This window comes from Danio rerio, chromosome 5, assembly GCF_052040795.2.
Source record: "Danio rerio strain M-AB ecotype USA chromosome 5, GRCz13ab, whole genome shotgun sequence".
NCBI classification, from domain to species: domain Eukaryota; kingdom Metazoa; phylum Chordata; class Actinopteri; order Cypriniformes; family Danionidae; genus Danio; species Danio rerio.
Genome location: NC_141025.1, coordinates 44,982,734 through 45,001,951, shown reverse-complemented (window position 1 = coordinate 45,001,951; position 19,218 = coordinate 44,982,734). Strand labels below are relative to the sequence as shown.

The following is a 19,218-nucleotide window of genomic DNA, read 5'->3' as shown; positions in this document are numbered from 1 at the left end:
AAAAGGCTGCAAGTTTCTTCCGACGAACGTCGCACTGTGGGCTTGTTTTTTTTTTGGACAGATTCATGCTGAAGCTCAAGTTTTTAAGAGGAGTTTAGCATCCTAAAAAAAGCCCCCCCTGGCAGGGAAGCGAACCCTGATCATCCGGGTGACACATGGAAATACTGTCCACTATACTAACAAAGACTAGCGTGCTTTTGGTTATGTCAAGCGTGGGTGGACACTTTCTGCCAGCAGTCTCACCAAACCGAAGCCAAGCCATTCCTCCTTAAGACAGGCAGAGTCAGACATGTAATAAAAACAACGACCGATGGGTTCAGTCCAAAGGGCAAACTGTAGCTTCTGCTGGTTATAGTCACCCTCAAAACCTTTGGCTGTTACCAAGGACTGGGCTCTAATCTGTCTGATGTCCTAATAACACAATTTTACATGGTGACATCACTGCAGCTTTGAAAATGTGGATATATTTGTCTTAACCAAAGACTGCACCTCTTTCTGTGTGACCTCATTCTGTACTGCGTAATGCTTCGATGCCTTCATTTCAACAAAGTAGGATTACGAGGCCAACGTGCCTTGCAGTCACCTTTGCCGAACATTGTGCTGTGTATGGCCAACTGCTCTGATTAAGCAGCATAGTGTTACAGCTCGAGTTTCTCTTCAATCACGCACAAATCTTTCGCCTTTTACTAAAGATTTCCGTGGGGAGGAACTATTGTGAGTTTTGTTTATTTTTGGGTGCTCTGCTATCTGCAGAGCTGCATTAAGATGTTGAATTGCAGAACGAGATGTGGAAGAGTGTTTGTGTCAGTAGATTAGCCTAGACAGAATGGTTGTTATCAATCCGGCGATCAAATGAAGTTGCTCTTAGCTCATTCTCTAAAGCGCAGCAATCTTGGATCTGTGTGTCTTTTTCTCCCTCTCTTCACAATTGCAGTCTTTGGAACCGCAGCAAAAAAGCGAGTGAGCAAAATCGAGCTCTTATTTACCACAAGAAGGACATGGCCAATATTGTATGGTGGGTTTGTTTCTTTGGACAGCTTTATGCTTAAGCCTGAGGTGGGGTAAGGAGTTCAGCGTCTTGAAGAAAATGCCTCCCCGTCGGGGAATCGAACCCCGGTCTTCCGCGTGACAGGCGGAGATACTGTCCACTATACTAACGAGGATCACTCATGCAAGAATGTAAACTGTTCAGCTGCACTATTATGTTGAGGGTGCCTGAGAGCAAAAGGCTGCAAGTTTCTTCCGACGAACGTCGCACTGTGGGCTTGTTTTTTTTTTTGGACAGATTCATGCTGAAGCTCAAGTTTTTAAGAGGAGTTTAGCATCCTAAAAAAAGCCCCCCCTGGCAGGGAAGCGAACCCTGATCATCCGGGTGACACATGGAAATACTGTCCACTATACTAACAAAGTCTAGCGTGCTTTTGGTTATGTCAAGCGTGGGTGGACACTTTCTGCCAGCAGTCTCACCAAACCGAAGCCAAGCCATTCCTCCTTAAGACAGGCAGAGTCAGACATGTAATAAAAACAACGACCGATGGGTTCAGTCCAAAGGGCAAACTGTAGCTTCTGCTGGTTATAGTCACCCTCAAAACCTTTGGCTGTTACCAAGGACTGGGCTCTAATCTGTCTGATGTCCTAATAACACAATTTTACATGGTGACATCACTGCAGCTTTGAAAATGTGGATATATTTGTCTTAACCAAAGACTGCACCTCTTTCTGTGTGACCTCATTCTGTACTGCGTAATGCTTCGATGCCTTCATTTCAACAAAGTAGGATTACGAGGCCAACGTGCCTTGCAGTCACCTTTGCCGAACATTGTGCTGTGTATGGCCAACTGCTCTGATTAAGCAGCATAGTGTTACAGCTCGAGTTTCTCTTCAATCACGCACAAATCTTTCGCCTTTTACTAAAGATTTCCGTGGGGAGGAACTATTGTGAGTTTTGTTTATTTTTGGGTGCTCTGCTATCTGCAGAGCTGCATTAAGATGTTGAATTGCAGAACGAGATGTGGAAGAGTGTTTGTGTCAGTAGATTAGCCTAGACAGAATGGTTGTTATCAATCCGGCGATCGAATGAAGTTGCTCTTAGCTCATTTTCTAAAGCGCAGCAATCTTGGATCTGTGTGTCTTTTTCTCCCTCTCTTCACAATTGCAATCTTTGGAACCGCAGCAAAAAAGCGAGTGAGCAAAATCGAGCTCTTTTTTACCACAAGTAGGACATGGCCAATATTGAATGGTGGGTTTGTTTCTTTGGACAGCTTTATGCTTAAGCCTGAGGTGGGGTAAGGAGTTCAGCGTCTTGAAGAAAATGCCTCCCCATCGGGGAATCGAACCCCGGTCTTCCGCGTGACAGGCGGAGATACTGTCCACTATACTAACGAGGATCACTTATGCAAGAATGTAAACTGTTCAGCTGCACTATTATGTTGAGGGTGCCTGAGAGCAAAAGGCTGCAAGTTTCTTCTGACGAACGTCGCACTGTGGGCTTGTTTTTTTTGGACAGATTCATGCTGAAGCTCAAGTTTTTGAGAGGAGTTTAGCATCCTAAAAAAAGCACCCCCTGGCAGGGAAGCGAACTCTGATCATCCTGGTGACACATGGAAATACTGTCCACTATACTAACAAAGACTAGCGTGCTGTTGGATATGTCAAGCGTGGGTGGACACTTTCTGCCAGCAGTCTCACCAAACCGAAGCCAAGCCATTCCTCCTTAAGACAGGCAGAGTCAGACATGTAATAAAAACAACGACCGATGGGTTCAGTCCAAAGGGCAAACTGTAGCTTCTGCTGGTTATAGTCACCCTCAAAACCTTTGGCTGTTACCAAGGACTGGGCTCTAATCTGTCTGATGTCCTAATAACACAATTTTACATGGTGACATCACTGCAGCTTTGAAAATGTGGATATATTTGTCTTAACCAAAGACTGCACCTCTTTCTGTGTGACCTCATTCTGTACTGCGTAATGCTTCGATGCCTTCATTTCAACAAAGTAGGATTACGAGGCCAACGTGCCTTGCAGTCACCCTTGCCGAACATTGTGCTGTGTATGGCCAACTGCTCTGATTAAGCAGCATAGTGTTACAGCTCGAGTTTCTCTTCAAACACGCACAAATCTTTCGCCTTTTACTAAAGATTTCCGTGGGGAGGAACTATTGTGAGTTTTGTTTATGTTTTGGTGCTCTGCTATCTGCAGAGCTGCATTAAGATGTTGAATTGCAGAACGAGATGTGGAAGAGTGTTTGTGTCAGTAGATTAGCCTAGACCGAATGGTTGTTATCAATCCGGCGATCAAATGAAGTTGCTCTTAGCTCATTCTCTAAAGCGCAGCAATCTTGGATCTGTGTGTCTTTTTCTCCCTCTCTTCACAATTGCAGTCTTTGGAACCGCAGCAAAAAAGCGAGTGAGCAAAATCGAGCTCTTATTTACCACAAGAAGGACATGGCCAATATTGTATGGTGGGTTTGTTTCTTTGGACAGCTTTATGCTTAAGCCTGAGGTGGGGTAAGGAGTTCAGCGTCTTGAAGAAAATGCCTCCCCGTCGGGGAATCGTACCCCGGTCTTCCGCGTGACAGGCGGAGATACTGTCCACTATACTAACGAGGATCACTCATGCAAGAATGTAAACTGTTCAGCTGCACTATTATGTTGAGGGTGCCTGAGAGCAAAAGGCTGCAAGTTTCTTCCGACGAACGTCGCACTGTGGGCTTGTTTTTTTTTTGGACAGATTCATGCTGAAGCTCAAGTTTTTAAGAGGAGTTTAGCATCCTAAAAAAAGCCCCCCCTGGCAGGGAAGCGAACCCTGATCATCCGGGTGACACATGGAAATACTGTCCACTATACTAACAAAGACTAGCGTGCTTTTGGTTATGTCAAGCGTGGGTGGACACTTTCTGCCAGCAGTCTCACCAAACCGAAGCCAAGCCATTCCTCCTTAAGACAGGCAGAGTCAGACATGTAATAAAAACAACGACCGATGGGTTCAGTCCAAAGGGCAAACTGTAGCTTCTGCTGGTTATAGTCACCCTCAAAACCTTTGGCTGTTACCAAGGACTGGGCTCTAATCTGTCTGATGTCCTAATAACACAATTTTACATGGTGACATCACTGCAGCTTTGAAAATGTGGATATATTTGTCTTAACCAAAGACTGCACCTCTTTCTGTGTGAGCTCATTCTGTACTGCGTAATGCTTCGATGCCTTCATTTCAACAAAGTAGGATTACGAGGCCAACGTGCCTTGCAGTCACCTTTGCCGAACATTGTGCTGTGTATGGCCAACTGCTCTGATTAAGCAGCATAGTGTTACAGCTCGAGTTTCTCTTCAATCACGCACAAATCTTTCGCCTTTTACTAAAGATTTCCGTGGGGAGGAACTATTGTGAGTTTTGTTTATTTTTGGGTGCTCTGCTATCTGCAGAGCTGCATTAAGATGTTGAATTGCAGAACGAGATGTGGAAGAGTGTTTGTGTCAGTAGATTAGCCTAGACAGAATGGTTGTTATCAATCCGGCGATCAAATGAAGTTGCTCTTAGCTCATTCTCTAAAGCGCAGCAATCTTGGATCTGTGTGTCTTTTTCTCCCTCTCTTCACAATTGCAGTCTTTGGAACCGCAGCAAAAAAGCGAGTGAGCAAAATCGAGCTCTTATTTACCACAAGAAGGACATGGCCAATATTGTATGGTGGGTTTGTTTCTTTGGACAGCTTTATGCTTAAGCCTGAGGTGGGGTAAGGAGTTCAGCGTCTTGAAGAAAATGCCTCCCCGTCGGGGAATCGTACCCCGGTCTTCCGCGTGACAGGCGGAGATACTGTCCACTATACTAACGAGGATCACTCATGCAAGAATGTAAACTGTTCAGCTGCACTATTATGTTGAGGGTGCCTGAGAGCAAAAGGCTGCAAGTTTCTTCCGACGAACGTCGCACTGTGGGCTTGTTTTTTTTTTGGACAGATTCATGCTGAAGCTCAAGTTTTTAAGAGGAGTTTAGCATCCTAAAAAAAGCCCCCCCTGGCAGGGAAGCGAACCCTGATCATCCGGGTGACACATGGAAATACTGTCCACTATACTAACAAAGACTAGCGTGCTTTTGGTTATGTCAAGCGTGGGTGGACACTTTCTGCCAGCAGTCTCACCAAACCGAAGCCAAGCCATTCCTCCTTAAGACAGGCAGAGTCAGACATGTAATAAAAACAACGACCGATGGGTTCAGTCCAAAGGGCAAACTGTAGCTTCTGCTGGTTATAGTCACCCTCAAAACCTTTGGCTGTTACCAAGGACTGGGCTCTAATCTGTCTGATGTCCTAATAACACAATTTTACATGGTGACATCACTGCAGCTTTGAAAATGTGGATATATTTGTCTTAACCAAAGACTGCACCTCTTTCTGTGTGAGCTCATTCTGTACTGCGTAATGCTTCGATGCCTTCATTTCAACAAAGTAGGATTACGAGGCCAACGTGCCTTGCAGTCACCTTTGCCGAACATTGTGCTGTGTATGGCCAACTGCTCTGATTAAGCAGCATAGTGTTACAGCTCGAGTTTCTCTTCAATCACGCACAAATCTTTCGCCTTTTACTAAAGATTTCCGTGGGGAGGAACTATTGTGAGTTTTGTTTATTTTTGGGTGCTCTGCTATCTGCAGAGCTGCATTAAGATGTTGAATTGCAGAACGAGATGTGGAAGAGTGTTTGTGTCAGTAGATTAGCCTAGACAGAATGGTTGTTATCAATCCGGCGTTCAAATGAAGTTGCTCTTAGCTCATTCTCTAAAGCGCAGCAATCTTGGATCTGTGTGTCTTTTTCTCCCTCTCTTCACAATTGCAGTCTTTGGAACCGCAGCAAAAAAGCGAGTGAGCAAAATCGAGCTCTTATTTACCACAAGAAGGACATGGCCAATATTGTATGGTGGGTTTGTTTCTTTGGACAGCTTTATGCTTAAGCCTGAGGTGGGGTAAGGAGTTCAGCGTCTTGAAGAAAATGCCTCCCCGTCGGGGAATCGAACCCCGGTCTTCCGCGTGACAGGCGGAGATACTGTCCACTATACTAACGAGGATCACTCATGCAAGAATGTAAACTGTTCAGCTGCACTATTATGTTGAGGGTGCCTGAGAGCAAAAGGCTGCAAGTTTCTTCCGACGAACGTCGCACTGTGGGCTTGTTTTTTTTGGACAGATTCATGCTGAAGCTCAAGTTTTTGAGAGGAGTTTAGCATCCTAAAAAAAAGCACCCCCTGGCAGGGAAGCGAACTCTGATCATCCGGGTGACACATGGAAATACTGTCCACTATACTAACAAAGACTAGCGTGCTGTTGGATATGTCAAGCGTGGGTGGACACTTTCTGCCAGCAGTCTCACCAAACCGAAGCCAAGCCATTCCTCCTTAAGACAGGCAGAGTCAGACATGTAATAAAAACAACGACCGATGGGTTCCGTCCAAAGGGCAAACTGTAGCTTCTGCTGGTTATAGTCACCCTCAAAACCTTTGGCTGTTACCAAGGACTGGGCTCTAATCTGTCTGATGTCCTAATAACACAATTTTACATGGTGACATCACTGCAGCTTTGAAAATGTGGATATATTTGTCTTAACCAAAGACTGCACCTCTTTCTGTGTGACCTCATTCTGTACTGCGTAATGCTTCGATGCCTTCATTTCAACAAAGTTGGATTACGAGGCCAACGTGCCTTGCAGTCACCCTTGCCGAACATTGTGCTGTGTATGGCCAAGTGCTCTGATTAAGCAGCATAGTGTTACAGCTCGAGTTTCTCTTCAATCATGCACAAATCTTTTGCCTTTTACTAAAGATTTCCGTGGGGAGGAACTATTGTGAGTTTTGTTTATTTTTGGGTGCTCTGCTATCTGCAGAGCTGCATTAAGATGTTGAATTGCAGAACGAGATGTGGAAGAGTGTTTGTGTCAGTAGATTAGCCTAGACAGAATGGTTGTTATCAATCCGGCGATCAAATGAAGTTGCTCTTAGCTCATTCTCTAAAGCGCAGCAATCTTGGATCTGTGTGTCTTTTTCTCCCTCTCTTCACAATTGCAGTCTTTGGAACCGCAGCAAAAAAGCGAGTGAGCAAAATCGAGCTCTTATTTACCACAAGAAGGACATGGCCAATATTGTATGGTGGGTTTGTTTCTTTGGACAGCTTTATGCTTAAGCCTGAGGTGGGGTAAGGAGTTCAGCGTCTTGAAGAAAATGCCTCCCCGTCGGGGAATCGAACCCCGGTCTTCCGCGTGACAGGCGGAGATACTGTCCACTATACTAACGAGGATCACTCATGCAAGAATGTAAACTGTTCAGCTGCACTATTATGTTGAGGGTGCCTGAGAGCAAAAGGCTGCAAGTTTCTTCCGACGAACGTCGCACTGTGGGCTTGTTTTTTTTTGGACAGATTCATGCTGAAGCTCAAGTTTTTAAGAGGAGTTTAGCATCCTAAAAAAAACCCCCCCTGGCAGGGAAGCGAACCCTGATCATCCGGGTGACACATGGAAATACTGTCCACTATACTAACAAAGACTAGCGTGCTTTTGGTTATGTCAAGCATGGGTGGACACTTTCTGCCAGCAGTCTCACCAAACCGAAGCCAAGCCATTCCTCCTTAAGACAGGCAGAGTCAGACATGTAATAAAAACAACGACCGATGGGTTCAGTCCAAAGGGCAAACTGTAGCTTCTGCTGGTTATAGTCACCCTCAAAACCTTTGGCTGTTACCAAGGACTGGGCTCTAATCTGTCTGATGTCCTAATAACACAATTTTACATGGTGACATCACTGCAGCTTTGAAAATGTGGATATATTTGTCTTAACCAAAGACTGCACCTCTTTCTGTGTGACCTCATTCTGTACTGCGTAATGCTTCGATGCCTTCATTTCAACAAAGTAGGATTACGAGGCCAACGTGCCTTGCAGTCACCCTTGCCGAACATTGTGCTGTGTCAGGCCTACTGCTCTGATTAAGCAGCATAGTTTTACAGCTCAAGTTTCTCTTCAATCACGCACAAATCTTTCGCCTTTTACTAAAGATTTCCGTGGGAAGGAACTATTGTGAGTTTTGTTTATTTTTGGGTGCTCTGCTATCTGCAGAGCTGCATTAAGATGTTGAATTGCAGAACGAGATGTGGAAGAGTGTTTGTGTCAGTAGATTAGCCTAGACAGAATGGTTGTTATCAATCCGGCGATCAAATGAAGTTGCTCTTAGCTCATTCTCTAAAGCGCAGCAATCTTGGATCTGTGTGTCTTTTTCTCCCTCTCTTCACAATTGCAGTCTTTGGAACCGCAGCAAAAAAGCGAGTGAGCAAAATCGAGCTCTTATTTACCACAAGAAGGACATGGCCAATATTGTATGGTGGGTTTGTTTCTTTGGACAGCTTTATGCTTAAGCCTGAGGTGGGGTAAGGAGTTCAGCGTCTTGAAGAAAATGCCTCCCCGTTGGGGAATCGAACCCCGGTCTTCCGCGTGACAGGCGGAGATACTGTCCACTATACTAACGAGGATCACTTATGCAAGAATGTAAACTGTTCAGCTGCACTATTATGTTGAGGGTGCCTGAGAGCAAAAGGCTGCAAGTTTCTTCCGACGAACGTCGCACTGTGGGCTTGTTTTTTTTTTGGACAGATTCATGCTGAAGCTCAAGTTTTTAAGAGGAGTTTAGCATCCTAAAAAAAGCCCCCCCTGGCAGGGAAGCGAACCCTGATCATCCGGGTGACACATGGAAATACTGTCCACTATACTAACAAAGACTAGCGTGCTTTTGGTTATGTCAAGCGTGGGTGGACACTTTCTGCCAGCAGTCTCACCAAACCGAAGCCAAGCCATTCCTCCTTAAGACAGGCAGAGTCAGACATGTAATAAAAACAACGACCGATGGGTTCAGTCCAAAGGGCAAACTGTAGCTTCTGCTGGTTATAGTCACCCTCAAAACCTTTGGCTGTTACCAAGGACTGGGCTCTAATCTGTCTGATGTCCTAATAACACAATTTTACATGGTGACATCACTGCAGCTTTGAAAATGTGGATATATTTGTCTTAACCAAAGACTGCACCTCTTTCTGTGTGACCTCATTCTGTACTGCGTAATGCTTCGATGCCTTCATTTCAACAAAGTAGGATTACGAGGCCAACGTGCCTTGCAGTCACCCTTGCCGAACATTGTGCTGTGTATGGCCAACTGCTCTGATTAAGCAGCATAGTGTTACAGCTCGAGTTTTCTTCAATTACGCACAAATCTTTCGCCTTTTACTAAGGATTTCCGTGGGGAGGAGCTATTGTGAGTTTTGTTTATTTTTGGGTGCTCTGCTATCTGCAGAGCTGCATTAAGATGTTGAATTGCAGAACGAGATGTGGAAGAGTGTTTGTGTCAGTAGATTAGCCTAGACAGAATGGTTGTTATCAATCCGGCGATCAAATGAAGTTGCTCTTAGCTCATTCTCTAAAGCGCAGCAATCTTGGATCTGTGTGTCTTTTTCTCCCTCTCTTCACAATTGCAGTCTTTGGAACCGCAGCAAAAAAGCGAGTGAGCAAAATCGAGCTCTTATTTACCACAAGAAGGACATGGCCAATATTGTATGGTGGGTTTGTTTCTTTGGACAGCTTTATGCTTAAGCCTGAGGTGGGGTAAGGAGTTCAGCGTCTTGAAGAAAATGCCTCCCCGTCGGGGAATCGAACCCCGGTCTTCCGCGTGACAGGCGGAGATACTGTCCACTATACTAACGAGGATCACTCATGCAAGAATGTAAACTGTTCAGCTGCACTATTATGTTGAGGGTGCCTGAGAGCAAAAGGCTGCAAGTTTCTTCCGACGAACGTCGCACTGTGGGCTTGTTTTTTTTTTGGACAGATTCATGCTGAAGCTCAAGTTTTTAAGAGGAGTTTAGCATCCTAAAAAAAGCCCCCCCTGGCAGGGAAGCGAACCCTGATCATCCGGGTGACACATGGAAATACTGTCCACTATACTAACAAAGACTAGTGTGCTTTTGGTTATGTCAAGCGTGGGTGGACACTTTCTGCCAGCAGTCTCACCAAACCGAAGCCAAGCCATTCCTCCTTAAGACAGGCAGAGTCAGACATGTAATAAAAACAACGACCGATGGGTTCAGTTCAAAGGGCAAACTGTAGCTTCTGCTGGTTATAGTCACCCTCAAAACCTTTGGCTGTTACCAAGGACTGGGCTCTAATCTGTCTGATGTCCTAATAACACAATTTTACATGGTGACATCACTGCAGCTTTGAAAATGTGGATATATTTGTCTTAACCAAAGACTGCACCTCTTTCTGTGTGAGCTCATTCTGTACTGCGTAATGCTTCGATGCCTTCATTTCAACAAAGTAGGATTACGAGGCCAACGTGCCTTGCAGTCACCCTTGCCGAACATTGTGCTGTGTATGGCCAACTGCTCTGATTAAGCAGCATAGTGTTACAGCTCGAGTTTCTCTTCAATCACGCACAAATCTTTCGCCTTTTACTAAAGATTTCCGTGGGGAGGAACTATTGTGAGTTTTGTTTATTTTTGGGTGCTCTGCTATCTGCAGAGCTGCATTAAGATGTTGAATTGCAGAACGAGATGTGGAAGAGTGTTTGTGTCAGTAGATTAGCCTAGACAGAATGGTTGTTATCAATCCGGCGATCAAATGAAGTTGCTCTTAGCTCATTCTCTAAAGCGCAGCAATCTTGGATCTGTGTGTCTTTTTCTCCCTCTCTTCACAATTGCAGTCTTTGGAACCGCAGCAAAAAAGCGAGTGAGCAAAATCGAGCTCTTTTTTACCACAAGAAGGACATGGCCAATATTGAATGGTGGGTTTGTTTCTTTGGACAGCTTTATGCTTAAGCCTGAGGTGGGGTAAGGAGTTCAGCGTCTTAAAGAAAATGCCTCCCCATCGGGGAATCGAACCCCGGTCTTCCGCGTGACAGGCGTAGATACTGTCCACTATACTAACGAGGATCACTTATGCAAGAATGTAAACTGTTCAGCTGCACTATTATGTTGAGGGTGCCTGAGAGCAAAAGGCTGCAAGTTTCTTCCGACGAACGTCGCACTGTGGGCTTGTTTTTTTTTTGGACAGATTCATGCTGAAAGCTCAAGTTTTTAAGAGGAGTTTAGCATCCTAAAAAAAGCCCCCCCCTGGCAGGGAAGCGAACCCTGATCATCCGGGTGACACATGGAAATACTGTCCACTATACTAACAAAGACTAGCGTGCTTTTGGTTATGTCAAGCGTGGGTGGACACTTTCTGCCAGCAGTCTCACCAAACCGAAGCCAAGCCATTCCTCCTTAAGACAGGCAGAGTCAGACATGTAATAAAAACAACGACCGATGGGTTCAGTCCAAAGGGCAAACTGTAGCTTCTGCTGGTTATAGTCACCCTCAAAACCTTTGGCTGTTACCAAGGACTGGGCTCTAATCTGTCTGATGTCCTAATAACACAATTTTACATGGTGACATCACTGCAGCTTTGAAAATGTGGATATATTTGTCTTAACCAAAGACTGCACCTCTTTCTGTGTGAGCTCATTCTGTACTGCGTAATGCTTCGATGCCTTCATTTCAACAAAGTAGGATTACGAGGCCAACGTGCCTTGCAGTCACCCTTGCCGAACATTGTGCTGTGTATGGCCAACTGCTCTGATTAAGCAGCATAGTGTTACAGCTCGAGTTTCTCTTCAATCACGCACAAATCTTTCGCCTTTTACTAAAGATTTCCGTGGGGAGGAACTATTGTGAGTTTTGTTTATTTTTGGGTGCTCTGCTATCTGCAGAGCTGCATTAAGATGTTGAATTGCAGAACGAGATGTGGAAGAGTGTTTATGTCAGTAGATTAGCCTAGACAGAATGGTTGTTATCAATCCGGCGATCAAATGAAGTTGCTCTTAGCTCATTCTCTAAAGCGCAGTAATCTTGGATCTGTGTGTCTTTTTCTCCCTCTCTTCACAATTGCAGTCTTTGGAACCGCAGCAAAAAAGCGAGTGAGCAAAATCGAGCTCTTTTTTACCACAAGAAGGACATGGCCAATATTGTATGGTGGGTTTGTTTCTTTGGAAAGCTTTATGCTTAAGCCTGAGGTGGGGTAAGGAGTTCAGCGTCTTGAAGAAAATGCCTCCCCGTCGGGGAATCGAACCCCGGTCTTCCGCGTGACAGGCGGAGATAATGTCCACTATACTAACGAGGATAACTTATGCAAGAATGTAAACTGTTCAGCTGCACTATTATGTTGAGGTTGCCTGAGAGCAAAAGGCTGCAAGTTTCTTCCGACGAACGTCGCACTGTGGGCTTGTTTTTTTTTTGGACAGATTCATGCTGAAGCTCAAGTTTTTAAGAGGAGTTTAGCATCCTAAAAAAAGCCCCCCCTGGCAGGGAAGCGAACCCTGATCATCCGGGTGACACATGGAAATACTGTCCACTATACTAACAAAGACTAGCGTGCTTTTGGTTATGTCAAGCGTGGGTGGACACTTTCTGCCAGCAGTCTCACCAAACCGAAGCCAAGCCATTCCTCCTTAAGACAGGCAGAGTCAGACATGTAATAAAAACAACGACCGATGGGTTCAGTCCAAAGGGCAAACTGTAGCTTCTGCTGGTTATAGTCACCCTCAAAACCTTTGGCTGTTACCAAGGACTGGGCTCTAATCTGTCTGATGTCCTAATAACACAATTTTACATGGTGACATCACTGCAGCTTTGAAAATGTGGATATATTTGTCTTAACCAAAGACTGCACCTCTTTCTGTGTGAGCTCATTCTGTACTGCGTAATGCTTCGATGCCTTCATTTCAACAAAGTAGGATTACGAGGCCAACGTGCCTTGCAGTCACCTTTGCCGAACATTGTGCTGTGTATGGCCAACTGCTCTGATTAAGCAGCATAGTGTTACAGCTCGAGTTTCTCTTCAATCACGCACAAATCTTTCGCCTTTTACTAAAGATTTCCGTGGGGAGGAACTATTGTGAGTTTTGTTTATTTTTGGGTGCTCTGCTATCTGCAGAGCTGCATTAAGATGTTGAATTGCAGAACGAGATGTGGAAGAGTGTTTGTGTCAGTAGATTAGCCTAGACAGAATGGTTGTTATCAATCCGGCGATCAAATGAAGTTGCTCTTAGCTCATTCTCTAAAGCGCAGCAATCTTGGATCTGTGTGTCTTTTTCTCCCTCTCTTCACAATTGCAGTCTTTGGAACCGCAGCAAAAAAGCGAGTGAGCAAAATCGAGCTCTTATTTACCACAAGAAGGACATGGCCAATATTGTATGGTGGGTTTGTTTCTTTGGACAGCTTTATGCTTAAGCCTGAGGTGGGGTAAGGAGTTCAGCGTCTTGAAGAAAATGCCTCCCCGTCGGGGAATCGAACCCCGGTCTTCCGCGTGACAGGCGGAGATACTGTCCACTATACTAACGAGGATCACTCATGCAAGAATGTAAACTGTTCAGCTGCACTATTATGTTGAGGGTGCCTGAGAGCAAAAGGCTGCAAGTTTCTTCCGACGAACGTCGCACTGTGGGCTTGTTTTTTTTTTTGGACAGATTCATGCTGAAGCTCAAGTTTTTAAGAGGAGTTTAGCATCCTAAAAAAAGCCCCCCCTGGCAGGGAAGCGAACCCTGATCATCCGGGTGACACATGGAAATACTGTCCACTATACTAACAAAGTCTAGCGTGCTTTTGGTTATGTCAAGCGTGGGTGGACACTTTCTGCCAGCAGTCTCACCAAACCGAAGCCAAGCCATTCCTCCTTAAGACAGGCAGAGTCAGACATGTAATAAAAACAACGACCGATGGGTTCAGTCCAAAGGGCAAACTGTAGCTTCTGCTGGTTATAGTCACCCTCAAAACCTTTGGCTGTTACCAAGGACTGGGCTCTAATCTGTCTGATGTCCTAATAACACAATTTTACATGGTGACATCACTGCAGCTTTGAAAATGTGGATATATTTGTCTTAACCAAAGACTGCACCTCTTTCTGTGTGACCTCATTCTGTACTGCGTAATGCTTCGATGCCTTCATTTCAACAAAGTAGGATTACGAGGCCAACGTGCCTTGCAGTCACCTTTGCCGAACATTGTGCTGTGTATGGCCAACTGCTCTGATTAAGCAGCATAGTGTTACAGCTCGAGTTTCTCTTCAATCACGCACAAATCTTTCGCCTTTTACTAAAGATTTCCGTGGGGAGGAACTATTGTGAGTTTTGTTTATTTTTGGGTGCTCTGCTATCTGCAGAGCTGCATTAAGATGTTGAATTGCAGAACGAGATGTGGAAGAGTGTTTGTGTCAGTAGATTAGCCTAGACAGAATGGTTGTTATCAATCCGGCGATCGAATGAAGTTGCTCTTAGCTCATTTTCTAAAGCGCAGCAATCTTGGATCTGTGTGTCTTTTTCTCCCTCTCTTCACAATTGCAATCTTTGGAACCGCAGCAAAAAAGCGAGTGAGCAAAATCGAGCTCTTTTTTACCACAAGTAGGACATGGCCAATATTGAATGGTGGGTTTGTTTCTTTGGACAGCTTTATGCTTAAGCCTGAGGTGGGGTAAGGAGTTCAGCGTCTTGAAGAAAATGCCTCCCCATCGGGGAATCGAACCCCGGTCTTCCGCGTGACAGGCGGAGCTACTGTCCACTATACTAACGAGGATCACTTATGCAAGAATGTAAACTGTTCAGCTGCACTATTATGTTGAGGGTGCCTGAGAGCAAAAGGCTGCAAGTTTCTTCTGACGAACGTCGCACTGTGGGCTTGTTTTTTTTGGACAGATTCATGCTGAAGCTCAAGTTTTTGAGAGGAGTTTAGCATCCTAAAAAAAGCACCCCCTGGCAGGGAAGCGAACTCTGATCATCCTGGTGACACATGGAAATACTGTCCACTATACTAACAAAGACTAGCGTGCTGTTGGATATGTCAAGCGTGGGTGGACACTTTCTGCCAGCAGTCTCACCAAACCGAAGCCAAGCCATTCCTCCTTAAGACAGGCAGAGTCAGACATGTAATAAAAACAACGACCGATGGGTTCAGTCCAAAGGGCAAACTGTAGCTTCTGCTGGTTATAGTCACCCTCAAAACCTTTGGCTGTTACCAAGGACTGGGCTCTAATCTGTCTGATGTCCTAATAACACAATTTTACATGGTGACATCACTGCAGCTTTGAAAATGTGGATATATTTGTCTTAACCAAAGACTGCACCTCTTTCTGTGTGACCTCATTCTGTACTGCGTAATGCTTCGATGCCTTCATTTCAACAAAGTAGGATTACGAGGCCAACGTGCCTTGCAGTCACCCTTGCCGAACATTGTGCTGTGTATGGCCAACTGCTCTGATTAAGCAGCATAGTGTTACAGCTCGAGTTTCTCTTCAAACACGCACAAATCTTTCGCCTTTTACTAAAGATTTCCGTGGGGAGGAACTATTGTGAGTTTTGTTTATGTTTTGGTGCTCTGCTATCTGCAGAGCTGCATTAAGATGTTGAATTGCAGAACGAGATGTGGAAGAGTGTTTGTGTCAGTAGATTAGCCTAGACCGAATGGTTGTTATCAATCCGGCGATCAAATGAAGTTGCTCTTAGCTCATTCTCTAAAGCGCAGCAATCTTGGATCTGTGTGTCTTTTTCTCCCTCTCTTCACAATTGCAGTCTTTGGAACCGCAGCAAAAAAGCGAGTGAGCAAAATCGAGCTCTTATTTACCACAAGAAGGACATGGCCAATATTGTATGGTGGGTTTGTTTCTTTGGACAGCTTTATGCTTAAGCCTGAGGTGGGGTAAGGAGTTCAGCGTCTTGAAGAAAATGCCTCCCCGTCGGGGAATCGTACCCCGGTCTTCCGCGTGACAGGCGGAGATACTGTCCACTATACTAACGAGGATCACTCATGCAAGAATGTAAACTGTTCAGCTGCACTATTATGTTGAGGGTGCCTGAGAGCAAAAGGCTGCAAGTTTCTTCCGACGAACGTCGCACTGTGGGCTTGTTTTTTTTTTGGACAGATTCATGCTGAAGCTCAAGTTTTTAAGAGGAGTTTAGCATCCTAAAAAAAGCCCCCCCTGGCAGGGAAGCGAACCCTGATCATCCGGGTGACACATGGAAATACTGTCCACTATACTAACAAAGACTAGCGTGCTTTTGGTTATGTCAAGCGTGGGTGGACACTTTCTGCCAGCAGTCTCACCAAACCGAAGCCAAGCCATTCCTCCTTAAGACAGGCAGAGTCAGACATGTAATAAAAACAACGACCGATGGGTTCAGTCCAAAGGGCAAACTGTAGCTTCTGCTGGTTATAGTCACCCTCAAAACCTTTGGCTGTTACCAAGGACTGGGCTCTAATCTGTCTGATGTCCTAATAACACAATTTTACATGGTGACATCACTGCAGCTTTGAAAATGTGGATATATTTGTCTTAACCAAAGACTGCACCTCTTTCTGTGTGACCTCATTCTGTACTGCGTAATGCTTCGATGCCTTCATTTCAACAAAGTAGGATTACGAGGCCAACGTGCCTTGCAGTCACCTTTGCCGAACATTGTGCTGTGTATGGCCAACTGCTCTGATTAAGCAGCATAGTGTTACAGCTCGAGTTTCTCTTCAATCACGCACAAATCTTTCGCCTTTTACTAAAGATTTCCGTGGGGAGGAACTATTGTGAGTTTTGTTTATTTTTGGGTGCTCTGCTATCTGCAGAGCTGCATTAAGATGTTGAATTGCAGAACGAGATGTGGAAGAGTGTTTGTGTCAGTAGATTAGCCTAGACAGAATGGTTGTTATCAATCCGGCGATCAAATGAAGTTGCTCTTAGCTCATTCTCTAAAGCGCAGCAATCTTGGATCTGTGTGTCTTTTTCTCCCTCTCTTCACAATTGCAGTCTTTGGAACCGCAGCAAAAAAGCGAGTGAGCAAAATCGAGCTCTTATTTACCACAAGAAGGACATGGCCAATATTGTATGGTGGGTTTGTTTCTTTGGACAGCTTTATGCTTAAGCCTGAGGTGGGGTAAGGAGTTCAGCGTCTTGAAGAAAATGCCTCCCCGTCGGGGAATCGAACCCCGGTCTTCCGCGTGACAGGCGGAGATACTGTCCACTATACTAACGAGGATCACTCATGCAAGAATGTAAACTGTTCAGCTGCACTATTGTGTTGAGGGTGCCTGAGAGCAAAAGGCTGCAAGTTTCTTCCGACGAACGTCGCACTGTGGGCTTGTTTTTTTTGGACAGATTCATGCTGAAGCTCAAGTTTTTGAGAGGAGTTTAGCATCCTAAAAAAAAGCACCCCCTGGCAGGGAAGCGAACTCTGATCATCCGGGTGACACATGGAAATACTGTCCACTATACTAACAAAGACTAGCGTGCTGTTGGATATGTCAAGCGTGGGTGGACACTTTCTGCCAGCAGTCTCACCAAACCGAAGCCAAGCCATTCCTCCTTAAGACAGGCAGAGTCAGACATGTAATAAAAACAACGACCGATGGGTTCCGTCCAAAGGGCAAACTGTAGCTTCTGCTGGTTATAGTCACCCTCAAAACCTTTGGCTGTTACCAAGGACTGGGCTCTAATCTGTCTGATGTCCTAATAACACAATTTTACATGGTGACATCACTGCAGCTTTGAAAATGTGGATATATTTGTCTTAACCAAAGACTGCACCTCTTTCTGTGTGACCTCATTCTGTACTGCGTAATGCTTCGATGCCTTCATTTCAACAAAGTTGGATTACGAGGCCAACGTGCCTTGCAGTCACCCTTGCCGAACATTGTGCTGTGTATGGCCAAGTGCTCTGATTAAGCAGCATAGTGTTACAGCTCGAGTTTCTCTTCAATCATGCACAAATCTTTTGCCTTTTACTAAAGATTTCCGTGGGGAGGAACTATTGTGAGTTTTGTTTATTTTTGGGTGCTCTGCTATCTGCAGAGCTGCATTAAGATGTTGAATTGCAGAACGAGATGTGGAAGAGTGTTTGTGTCAGTAGATTAGCCTAGACAGAATGGTTGTTATCAATCCGGCGATCAAATGAAGTTGCTCTTAGCTCATTCTCTAAAGCGCAGCAATCTTGGATCTGTGTGTCTTTTTCTCCCTCTCTTCACAATTGCAGTCTTTGGAACCGCAGCAAAAAAGCGAGTGAGCAAAATCGAGCTCTTATTTACCACAAGAAGGACATGGCCAATATTGTATGGTGGGTTTGTTTCTTTGGACAGCTTTATGCTTAAGCCTGAGGTGGGGTAAGGAGTTCAGCGTCTTGAAGAAAATGCCTCCCCGTCGGGGAATCGAACCCCGGTCTTCCGCGTGACAGGCGGAGATACTGTCCACTATACTAACGAGGATCACTCATGCAAGAATGTAAACTGTTCAGCTGCACTATTATGTTGAGGGTGCCTGAGAGCAAAAGGCTGCAAGTTTCTTCCGACGAACGTCGCACTGTGGGCTTGTTTTTTTTTGGACAGATTCATGCTGAAGCTCAAGTTTTTAAGAGGAGTTTAGCATCCTGAAAAAAACCCCCCCTGGCAGGGAAGCGAACCCTGATCATCCGGGTGACACATGGAAATACTGTCCACTATACTAACAAAGACTAGCGTGCTTTTGGTTATGTCAAGCATGGGTGGACACTTTCTGCCAGCAGTCTCACCAAACCGAAGCCAAGCCATTCCTCCTTAAGACAGGCAGAGTCAGACATGTAATAAAAACAACGACCGATGGGTTCAGTCCAAAGGGCAAACTGTAGCTTCTGCTGGTTATAGTCACCCTCAAAACCTTTGGCTGTTACCAAGGACTGGGCTCTAATCTGTCTGATGTCCTAATAACACAATTTTACATGGTGACATCACTGCAGCTTTGAAAATGTGGATATATTTGTCTTAACCAAAGACTGCACCTCTTTCTGTGTGACCTCATTCTGTACTGCGTAATGCTTCGATGCCTTCATTTCAACAAAGTAGGATTACGAGGCCAACGTGCCTTGCAGTCACCCTTGCCGAACATTGTGCTGTGTCAGGCCTACTGCTCTGATTAAGCAGCATAGTTTTACAGCTCAAGTTTCTCTTCAATCACGCACAAATCTTTCGCCTTTTACTAAAGATTTCCGTGGGAAGGAACTATTGTGAGTTTTGTTTATTTTTGGGTGCTCTGCTATCTGCAGAGCTGCATTAAGATGTTGAATTGCAGAACGAGATGTGGAAGAGTGTTTGTGTCAGTAGATTAGCCTAGACAGAATGGTTGTTATCAATCCGGCGATCAAATGAAGTTGCTCTTAGCTCATTCTCT

At 45.0% G+C, this 19,218-nt stretch overlaps 1 long non-coding RNA gene and 24 other non-coding genes across 25 annotated transcripts in view; 17 read left to right on the top strand and 8 right to left on the bottom strand.

Annotated features, from left to right (window-relative positions):
- The window catches only part of LOC148679708 (uncharacterized), an 890,299-nt gene that overhangs the window by 53,487 nt on the left and 817,594 nt on the right, over positions 1–19,218 (top strand). The gene's annotated exons all lie outside the window — the stretch shown is intronic.
- Positions 642–757, top strand: LOC147844283 (U5 spliceosomal RNA). Its single transcript, XR_015492296.1, has one exon. It is a non-coding gene; the product is annotated as a U5 spliceosomal RNA (small nuclear RNA).
- Positions 1,092–1,163, bottom strand: trnad-guc (transfer RNA aspartic acid (anticodon GUC)). Its single transcript has one exon. It is a non-coding gene; the product is annotated as a tRNA-Asp (tRNA).
- LOC147844281 (U5 spliceosomal RNA) lies at positions 1,866–1,981 on the top strand. The gene has a single exon (XR_015492295.1). It is a non-coding gene; the product is annotated as a U5 spliceosomal RNA (small nuclear RNA).
- Positions 3,087–3,202, top strand: LOC147844280 (U5 spliceosomal RNA). Its single transcript, XR_015492371.1, has one exon. It is a non-coding gene; the product is annotated as a U5 spliceosomal RNA (small nuclear RNA).
- Positions 4,310–4,425, top strand: LOC147844279 (U5 spliceosomal RNA). Its single transcript, XR_015492294.1, has one exon. It is a non-coding gene; the product is annotated as a U5 spliceosomal RNA (small nuclear RNA).
- LOC147844278 (U5 spliceosomal RNA) lies at positions 5,533–5,648 on the top strand. The gene has a single exon (XR_015492293.1). It is a non-coding gene; the product is annotated as a U5 spliceosomal RNA (small nuclear RNA).
- On the bottom strand, positions 5,983–6,054 carry trnad-guc (transfer RNA aspartic acid (anticodon GUC)). Its single transcript has one exon. It is a non-coding gene; the product is annotated as a tRNA-Asp (tRNA).
- On the top strand, positions 6,755–6,870 carry LOC147844276 (U5 spliceosomal RNA). The gene has a single exon (XR_015492358.1). It is a non-coding gene; the product is annotated as a U5 spliceosomal RNA (small nuclear RNA).
- On the bottom strand, positions 7,205–7,276 carry trnad-guc (transfer RNA aspartic acid (anticodon GUC)). Its single transcript has one exon. It is a non-coding gene; the product is annotated as a tRNA-Asp (tRNA).
- On the top strand, positions 7,977–8,092 carry LOC147844274 (U5 spliceosomal RNA). The gene has a single exon (XR_015492353.1). It is a non-coding gene; the product is annotated as a U5 spliceosomal RNA (small nuclear RNA).
- On the top strand, positions 9,200–9,314 carry LOC147844273 (U5 spliceosomal RNA). Its single transcript, XR_015492392.1, has one exon. It is a non-coding gene; the product is annotated as a U5 spliceosomal RNA (small nuclear RNA).
- trnad-guc (transfer RNA aspartic acid (anticodon GUC)) lies at positions 9,649–9,720 on the bottom strand. Its single transcript has one exon. It is a non-coding gene; the product is annotated as a tRNA-Asp (tRNA).
- LOC147844271 (U5 spliceosomal RNA) lies at positions 10,422–10,537 on the top strand. Its single transcript, XR_015492292.1, has one exon. It is a non-coding gene; the product is annotated as a U5 spliceosomal RNA (small nuclear RNA).
- LOC147844270 (U5 spliceosomal RNA) lies at positions 11,647–11,762 on the top strand. Its single transcript, XR_015492291.1, has one exon. It is a non-coding gene; the product is annotated as a U5 spliceosomal RNA (small nuclear RNA).
- On the bottom strand, positions 12,097–12,168 carry trnad-guc (transfer RNA aspartic acid (anticodon GUC)). The gene has a single exon. It is a non-coding gene; the product is annotated as a tRNA-Asp (tRNA).
- On the top strand, positions 12,870–12,985 carry LOC147844268 (U5 spliceosomal RNA). Its single transcript, XR_015492290.1, has one exon. It is a non-coding gene; the product is annotated as a U5 spliceosomal RNA (small nuclear RNA).
- trnad-guc (transfer RNA aspartic acid (anticodon GUC)) lies at positions 13,320–13,391 on the bottom strand. The gene has a single exon. It is a non-coding gene; the product is annotated as a tRNA-Asp (tRNA).
- On the top strand, positions 14,094–14,209 carry LOC147844266 (U5 spliceosomal RNA). Its single transcript, XR_015492289.1, has one exon. It is a non-coding gene; the product is annotated as a U5 spliceosomal RNA (small nuclear RNA).
- LOC147844265 (U5 spliceosomal RNA) lies at positions 15,315–15,430 on the top strand. The gene has a single exon (XR_015492370.1). It is a non-coding gene; the product is annotated as a U5 spliceosomal RNA (small nuclear RNA).
- On the top strand, positions 16,538–16,653 carry LOC147844264 (U5 spliceosomal RNA). The gene has a single exon (XR_015492288.1). It is a non-coding gene; the product is annotated as a U5 spliceosomal RNA (small nuclear RNA).
- trnad-guc (transfer RNA aspartic acid (anticodon GUC)) lies at positions 16,988–17,059 on the bottom strand. The gene has a single exon. It is a non-coding gene; the product is annotated as a tRNA-Asp (tRNA).
- Positions 17,760–17,875, top strand: LOC147844262 (U5 spliceosomal RNA). The gene has a single exon (XR_015492357.1). It is a non-coding gene; the product is annotated as a U5 spliceosomal RNA (small nuclear RNA).
- On the bottom strand, positions 18,210–18,281 carry trnad-guc (transfer RNA aspartic acid (anticodon GUC)). The gene has a single exon. It is a non-coding gene; the product is annotated as a tRNA-Asp (tRNA).
- Positions 18,982–19,097, top strand: LOC147844260 (U5 spliceosomal RNA). The gene has a single exon (XR_015492352.1). It is a non-coding gene; the product is annotated as a U5 spliceosomal RNA (small nuclear RNA).